General features: G+C 33.2%; 1 pseudogene; it reads left to right on the top strand.

The window, feature by feature from the left end:
- The first annotated feature begins 2,199 nt into the window (after positions 1 to 2,199).
- LOC100811775 (CENP-B homolog protein 2-like) lies at positions 2,200 to 7,498 on the top strand (annotated as a pseudogene).
- The last annotated feature ends 1,597 nt before the right edge of the window (positions 7,499 to 9,095 follow it).

Raw genomic sequence — 9,095 nt, 5'->3', positions numbered from 1 at the left:
GAGGAACAATGCAATGCAATTCCAACAAGGTGGGGGACTGTGGTTGGTTTGAAGGATAATGGTGAGAAAAGGAATAAAGGAGTTGTAGAAAAAAGTGATAAAAAAGAAGGAGTTTAAAAAGAAAAGGAGAAAAATGATGAAGTAGCGACTAATAAAAAAGTGGAAGAGAAAGTGGTAAGTGAAGAGGAGAGTCAGAAATCAAAGAAGCAAGCCACTGACAAAGGCAAAGCAGTAGTAAACTATCCACCAGTTGAGCATCTTCTTTATCCACATGCTCTATCAAAGAAAGATCAGGAAAGGCAATACAAATGTTTCTTAGACATTTTCAAACGATTACAAATTAAAATTCCTTCAGTTGAGCATCTTCTTTATCCACATGCTCTATCAAAGAAAGATAAGGAAAGGCAGTACAAACATTTTTTAGACATTTTCAAACGACTGCAAATTAACATTCCTTTTTCTAAGGCGTTAGAGCATATGCCAACATATGCTAAATTCATGAAGGATTTGCTTACAAAGAAGAGAAGAATAATGGATGATGAAACAGTAGAAGTCATTGGCTCACCATTGTTGTCCAATTGTAGAAAGCCTAACCATAAGAAGGGCGTCCAACTTAAAAGATCTTAAAGAAGCGCTCCTAGGAGGCAACCCAGTGTTTCTAAACTTTGTCTTAATTTGTGTTACTTTAATCTTATGTCTTATTTTTTGAATTATATTTATGAACTTTACTTTTAAGTCTTTATTGGAGAATTATTTTGAATGTATAATCTATTTGTTAAAGCTATCATTGCAAGGCCTGGGGATAGACCTATTTGTTAGGAAAAGAAAGAGCAGAGAAGGATGAAGACATGGCTGATCCTATTGATTATTTCATTGGAGGAGACTAAGCTCCTCAACCATGATCTTCAAAATTCGTAACTGACTTATGTTCATTTATCACTTTGTATTAAAATTTAGAACTTTATTACTTTATTTACTGTTTTGGATTTTTGCTTGGAAACTTACGCAAGTTTGTGTTTTTGACTGATTTACATGTGCATTGATATATTTTGTTCACTTAGTGTAGTTGTAGATTATATATAACTCTTTTTGGGACTACATAAATTTTTTCTTGGACATAACATGCTTTGGAAAGAATCAACAACCGGTGTTTTTGAAACTTACTTTTGATTGGATTAGAACACAACAAAGTGATTGTTTGGAAACATTGAGAATGAAAAACAATTAATGGCTTTCCCAAATAACCAAATGAATTTAGATGTTTTTGCATGGACTTGATAACGAACAACTTTCAAAACACTAATTTGATTTGAACATGGAAACAGGCCTTAAGCATTAGTGAATGTGTGCAATCACAGATTTTACATTGAGTGTCCTCATTGATATGTTCTATAGTTAATTTTGCATGAATTTTTAATTGTCATAACATATGATTCATGGATATGATTTAGGCATTCTTTCTTTCTATACATTTTAAGCCACTTGCCAAAAAGCTATCCCAATGTATATTATTTTATCATTTGCAAGCCCTTTTGAGCCAAACACTTCATATTTTGTTGGAACACTAACCTAGGATAAAATTTTCCTACCTTACCTTAGGTTAAGGGAGCAAAGGTGTTTTGTTGGGGATTCCTGTCATTTGGTGGTTAATGTGATGAAAATACTCTATTTTTAAATGAAGGTATTAAGGTAAATTAAATATTTAATTATTGTATGGAAAAGAAAAAGAAAAAGGAAACAAGTTCTTTGTGAATAAATGAATGTCTGAGTTATGTACATTATGTTATAAATTGTACAGAGTTGTTGTAGATTTTATAAGTTGGGATCTTGGTATAAGAAGTACAGTTAAAACTCTATAAATTAATAATGTCAAAATCGGAGAAATTTATTAATTTAGAGAGTTATTAATTTATCGATAAATTAATAACTATTAATTTAAAGAGTTTTTAAGTAATTATACTGTACATACCAAACAAAAAGGCAAATTAGTCTATGCCTCTTAGAATTATGTTGCGGCGAACCTTGGGACTCAACGTAAATTAGTAACTATTGTGTTCATATGCATTGGAAATCAATAATGACTTTTGAAGTACAGTAAATGTAAACAAGAGGAACAAATGTGTTCAATGTATTCTTAAGCAAGTTTGGCATATATAAATTACATGAATGTGTTAGAGTATTCAAACCATATCTCACAAGATGGTTTCTCATCTAAAAGGTGTTGCAAAATCAACTATGTCAGATCAAATACGTAAGGAGTTGTGTGAGTACAAGAGAGATAATCCTGCAAGCACACAAAAAGACTTGCAGAGATGACTTGAGGGAAATTTGAGTTGAAAGTTAGTCAAGGAACAATATCAAACACACTTAAGTGGTCAGATGACTATCTCTCTGCTGAAATAAAAAAGGGAAGAGCAGAGATCAAAAGACACAAACAAGCAAAATATCCTGACATGGAGAAGGTTGTTTATGAGTGGTTTCTCCAGCATCAAGAACGTGTGAATATCACAGGAGAATTAATTTTGCAGAAGGCAAGAGATATAATGAAACTCGTGTACCCTCATGATGATTCAGATTTTAACTTCTCTATAGGATGGCTTGGGAAATTCAAGCACCGACATGGCATAAAGTCATTTCGTCGTTTTGGCGAGAATGGGTCTGTTCATGTACAAGACATGGAGCAAAAATTGGTATCGATTCGGGAGAAAATTAATCAATTCCCTATGAAAGATGTTTTCAATATGGATGAAACTGGGTTGTTTTATAGGCTACAAGCTGATCATTCACTGGCAACAAAACAACTTGAAGGAAGAAAGCAAGATAAAGAAAGGCTGACGGTAGTTATTTGTTGCAATGATGATGGCTTTGAAAATATCCCTCTATGGATTATTGGGAAATATGCAAAGTCTTGTTGCTTCAAGAATGTCAACATGAATAACTTGGATTGTCAGTATCGAGCTAACAAAAAAAGCATGGATGACTAGTGTGCTTTTTGATGAATAAGTTTGTGACACCCTCTACCCCTCACATATATATTAATAAAAGAATAAAAATTCAAATATTAATTAAAAGTATTTTTAAAACATTTTTAAATACAAGCTTTTCAAATGGGTAAAAGGCTCACATTCACTTTCTTTTACATCATATTCAAACTTGTCCAAATAAATAATAAAGTCATCTCGACTCAAAGAAGTGTAGACAAAGGATCAAGCTGAATGTTTTGATGATGCCAAAGGATCACATGTTTCTCAAAGCTTTATTCAAGACAAAGAAATTAAAGATATTCAAGATGGATGATCAAGATAGTCTCTAGAGTCTTAGGAAGGGTATATTAAATAGGAAGGGAATTTCTAATTGAAGTAGCAAAAGGTTTGGCCAAGAAATTTAAGTTAAAAAGTCTTTTTCAAGAGATTTACTCTCTGGTAATCGATTACCAGAGGATGTAATCGATTACCAGTGGCCAAAAATGATTTACAACAGCTATTAAAATTTGAATTCAAAATTTGCACTGTGTAATCGATTACACATATATGGTAATCGATTACCAGCAGTTATTGAACGTTTTAATTCAAATTTTAAAGCTTGTAATCGATTACACACATACTGTAATCGATTACCAGAGGAGATTTTCAGAAAATATTCTCAACAGTCACATCTTTTCATTTGGTTTTTGAATGGCCATCAAAGGCCTATATATATGTGACTTGAGACACGAATTTGCTAAGAGTTTTCTGAACAAAAAGGTCTTATCCTCTTAAAAAGCAAAATCGTTTTATCCTCTTACAAATTCCTTGGCCAAAACACTTGTGATTCAATAAGGAATTATTTGAGTGCTCAAATTGTTCAATCTATCTCTTTCAAGAGAGATTTCTTCTTCTCTTCTTCTTTATTCTGAAAAGGGATTAAGAGACCGAGAGTCTCTTGTTGTAAAAGAATTCTAAACACAAAGGAATGATTGTCCTTGTGTGTTTAGAACTTGTAAAAGGAATTTACAAGATAGTGGAACTCTCAAGCGGGTTGCTTGGGGACTGGACGTAGGCACAAGGGTGTGGCCGAACCAGTATAAATCTGAGTTTGCACTTTCTCTTCCCTTAAACTCCTTTATTTATTATTGTTTTATATTCATATTCAAATTGTTCTATTTGAATCAATATTTAAGAAGTTTATTATTAAGGGAATTTATAACTTGATAGAATTTTAATTGGGGAAATAGTTTGTAATATCTTAATTCAACCCCCCCTTCTTAAGATATCTGAGGCCACTTGTCTAACAAGAAGGTCATCTAAGTCTCATACAATTAATATAGAACCTATATCCTAATGTCACATCCTATCAGAGTGTGGTGTTCCCATGTCCTCTAGCATGAGGTTCTTCATAGTCATCCACCTATTCATCTGCTCCCCCGAACACAAAGTTCAAGATCATCACAGGATCCAAACATAAACAGCAAACCGGGAGTGAGTTATCACATTTCTAACTACTAGAGAGAAACAACACAACATATAGTAGCCAAATACAATTTACTTAGCATATCTCACATTATTTAATCACTTTGTCATTCATCAATCACACTTTTCATCCATCAATCACACCTTTCAATCATCAATCACTATACACAGGAATCACACACCCCGATCAAGACATAATAACACATCAATTTCATAATAAACAATTAGCAAGTGTATGTGACAGTTATGCTAAGACTCAAGCCTATATGCAATGTGGTACCATGTCAGTGAAAAACCTTGTCGGGCGCTTAGGAGTACATGACAAGGCAAACCACACAATAATAAGTCAAGTCACTCTCACTAGGTAATATCATAGGGAGACCAGTCAGGGTCACAGTGCTTTGCGAGAATGCTCCAACCGTATGGGATCAACATAGGCTTAAAGGAGCACTCAAACCGTGTGACCCCCAAGGCATACACTCCAAAGAGTCCGTCAGGGCCACTCCCTCCTGATTCAGGTCCAACCCAGAAAACATTTTAGCACACAGACTCTATCTATGAACTGTACAAAACACACGACTCCTCAATTGTTCTCAAAATAATTTTAACTCGTCGTCCTTTAAGAGTCTTATCATTAACTCGTCGCCCTTAAAGGGACTTAACATCAACTCGTCTCCCTAAAAGGGACTTAGCATCAACTCGTCGCCCTAAAAGGGACTCAGCATTAACTCGTCGCCCTTGAAGGGACTTATGATCGTGTGATTGTACAATTCATAGTTCACAACTCAATGCACACAACACTTCAATGCACATATATATCTCAATCATATACATACTCAATTTATCACATACACTTAATCCCAATCACAATGGTATAATCTCAATTTAACATGTTATCACACCTCATGAATCATATACACTTTATCTATGAACTATGCAATACACACATTTACTCAATTGTTTTCAAAATCATTTTAACTCGTCGGGTTCCCACAGTGGATCCCATCACAATACTCGTCGTCCTTAAAGGGTCTTACAATTGTGTGATTGCACAGTTTATAGTTCACAACTCAATTCACACATCTCATCTCAATACACATGTATTTCATCATCCGTCACATGTTCAATTTATCACATACTCACAGTTTGAATCATCATTTCATAACCTCAACATAACAATTTATACAAAAGATTTTATCACAACATGGGATGTAAAGCCTCTAAAATAATTTCTCACAATTGTATCAAAATCCATTAATCAAAATCATGGGTTAAACACAAAGACATCAAGAGCACTCAAGTTTATCAATCAATTCTCATCAGGACATCAATTGGTACATAGAACACAATAATATTGCATTCATAATCATAAAGAAAAATTATAATTCAATAAATATCCTAAAATAAACCCAAATTTAGTTCTCTAAGGATCCCTACACATGTTCTCACTAACCCCCAATTGTGAATAACTCATCCCTTACCTCTGAGCGGACTCACGTGTCTTCAGCCAGCGATAGTAACATCTCTAGCAGTTCCCTGAGATTCCTTTAGTTATTCCTCCGACTGCTCCGATAGAATTCCCAAACGTCAGAGAGACGAAGAAGAGATTGAAACCTCCACTTGTACTGTCTTCATGCGATTCCTTTTTCTCCCTCCACTAATATTATCTCGAAAATCCCAACGATGGAAGTGTACGCAATTGAATTTGGAACAATATATCCAAATTTCATGAAAATCCAACGGTTAACAAAACCGAGATCGTAGTTTTACCGAGACAGTTTTGGGTTTCTGTGGGAAATTAAAATGTTATAATGCAAAGGGTTTACCTCTAAGCTCATATATTATTTTGAAATTCCCAACGGTGAGAATGTTCGAAATTCGGTTGCAAACGTGGTACTCAAATTTCACGACGATCCAACGGTGAACCAGTCCGAGATCGTCATTTTTCTGAGACAGGTTTGGTGGGCTACGGGAAAAAGAAAGGGTTTTGAGAGGAGAAGGGGAAAAACGAAAATGAGGCCAAAAAAGGCACCTGACTTAACATAACTATTTATACATAGGGTATTCAGCCTATTATTTGCTCTATATTTTTTTATTTATTTATTTTATAAAAACAAACTCTATTTTATTTTCTATCAAACAAATAAATGAAATACCCTTTTTATTTTCTCTCAAATCATTATTTTAATTAATAATTATATCTCCTAATTTATTTATTTATAAAATCTCATCATTTTTCTAAAACTCTATTTATTTATAAATAACAATAATTTTTAATCTAGATTACAAAAATTGGGATGTTACAATGTTTGTTCATTTGACCAATTGATGTATGGTAGAAGAGTTCTACTTGTGGTGGATAATTGTCCAGCACATCCAAGAAATATTGAAGGGCTAAGAAACGTTGAGTTGTTCTTCTTGCCACCCAACATGACATCAAAAATTCAACCTTGCGATGCTGGGATAATAAGAGCTTTCAAGATGCATTATCGTAGAAGGTTTTATCGCAAAATATTGGAAGGTTATGAGGTGGGACAATCTGATCTAGGGAAGATAAATGCCCTTGATGCTATCAATTTGGCAATCCCAGCTTGGACGATAGATGTTCGAAAAGAAACAATAGCGAATTGCTTTCGACACTGTAAAATTCATTCAGCTAGTGACGTTGCAAGAAATTTGGATGAATCCACTTTTGATGAAGAAACTCAAGACCTCGAGACTATGATCAACCAATGTGGCTATCGTAATAAATGGATATCGACAATCTAATGAACTACCCAGGTGAAAATGAAGCATGTTCGGAGGCTTAGAGTTTTGAAGATATTGTGGGTACTATCATTGAGAACAATGCAGATACGGTGTCTTTGGAGCCTGTTACGCGAAAGGAAGCGCTTATGGCGTCGAACACTCTTCACAACTTTATGATACAATACAAAAATACAACACCTGAGCTATTGGATGCAATAAGAAAAGTTAGAGATGAGCTCCAAATAGACTTGAACTTTAAAGAAAAACAGACAACTATTGAATCATATTTCAATAGAGTGTAATATATATTTTTCAGTTTCTATGAATTATTAATTTATGATTTTCTTGGGATCGAAAATTATAAAGGGATCTCACGAAAAATTATTATCTTATTATTTTATCGAGTTTTTCAATTTTTTACATTGGCCCAAGTCGAGACTGAACAAATTTATTATTTTAGAGAGTTTATTAATTTACCAAGTATTAATTTAAAGAGTTTCTACTATAGTGATAACTTGGTTGAAAAGGGGAGGGATAGGAAGTGATGATTCATTTGAGATGCTAGCTTGTTCTTATATTTGCTTTCCTATTCTCAAGGTATGTTTGAATATCCAGAAAGACCAAGATATCTTTCAAGCCAAGCCTAACCCTAAAAGTCATAATGATCCATGAAGGTTATGCACTTTATTGTTTATTTGATGGCTAATGAATTGCGAAGTTGATTTATGACATCTAATTATTGGAATTGAGATGAAACACTTACATGTGTGAGAATCGTACACCTTTGAGAGGTTTTTCTCTATTTGAGTGAATCAGGTATTTTCTCTCATGTTCTTTAGAAACAAAATGCGAATTGATCTTAATCTCATTTGGTTATGTGAATTTCATCTTTGTGCTTTCATTTCTCATTGTTGCATTTTGAAAAATGTTGTTCCAATCATTTTAGAGGTTGATTCTTTATAAAGCATGTTCATAGTTTTTTGTAGAAATATTGAAACAATTTTATATTATACTTATACTATTGTTATTTATAGTTTTCATTCTATACTTTGCTTGAGGACAAGCAAGATTCTAGGTTGGGGGGAGTTGATAAGTGTGATATTTTAGTTATTTTTGGGATTTAAATGTTAGCACTTTTCTTTTGATTGCAATAGTTTTCTTATAAATTTCCCTTAATTCTAGTTGTTTTATATATTGTACATTTATTAATGTTTTTGTTTAAATATGGAAGATGCATTCATGCATTCCTTATGTTTCGATGGTTGTTTGTTAGATCCAGAAATCAAGCCAAAGATGAAGGGCAAGAGGGTCATTTTGTTCGTAATGTTTAATTCTATTTTATCACTAGTATCATGAAATAGGATTTTAAGTTTGACTAGAAAGTATTTTTAGAATTTGAACTGAATGAATTTACTCTTTACATTACGGTGCTAGGAACAGACCATAAAGTTTTGATTGCAAATAACACGAGATTATGATTGTAATGCTAGTATATTCATTTAATATGCGAGGAATCAATATTCGGTAAATATTCTTAGGATTCTCGAATGCAAGGGATCGATTCGGGGTGATTTAATGTGTGCATCATTGATGTTAGAAAATGATTTATATATATTAATATTATTTGGATACTAAGGTATGAACGATGAAATCCAATCCTATATTTTTCTTGAATTAATTAAATTTGTTTTTAATTGTTTCCGTAATTTTATGTATTTCTGACGCACTAATTTCGTTGTTTTTGTTATTGCTGCTATTCCGTTACTTTCATTATTTTCATAAACCCAAGATATTTTGATTGAATTTGTTGTATATAACTATTGAACTATTTACTTTTATCAGGGAGAATTGAGTAATTCAAGTCTCTGTGGAGACGATCTATTTAAAAATTTGGAACCT

Source organism: Glycine max, chromosome 18, assembly GCF_000004515.6.
Source record: "Glycine max cultivar Williams 82 chromosome 18, Glycine_max_v4.0, whole genome shotgun sequence".
Taxonomy (NCBI): domain Eukaryota; kingdom Viridiplantae; phylum Streptophyta; class Magnoliopsida; order Fabales; family Fabaceae; genus Glycine; species Glycine max.
The sequence above is the reverse complement of the archived record's forward strand: the minus strand, read 5'-3'. Positions and strand labels throughout refer to the sequence as shown.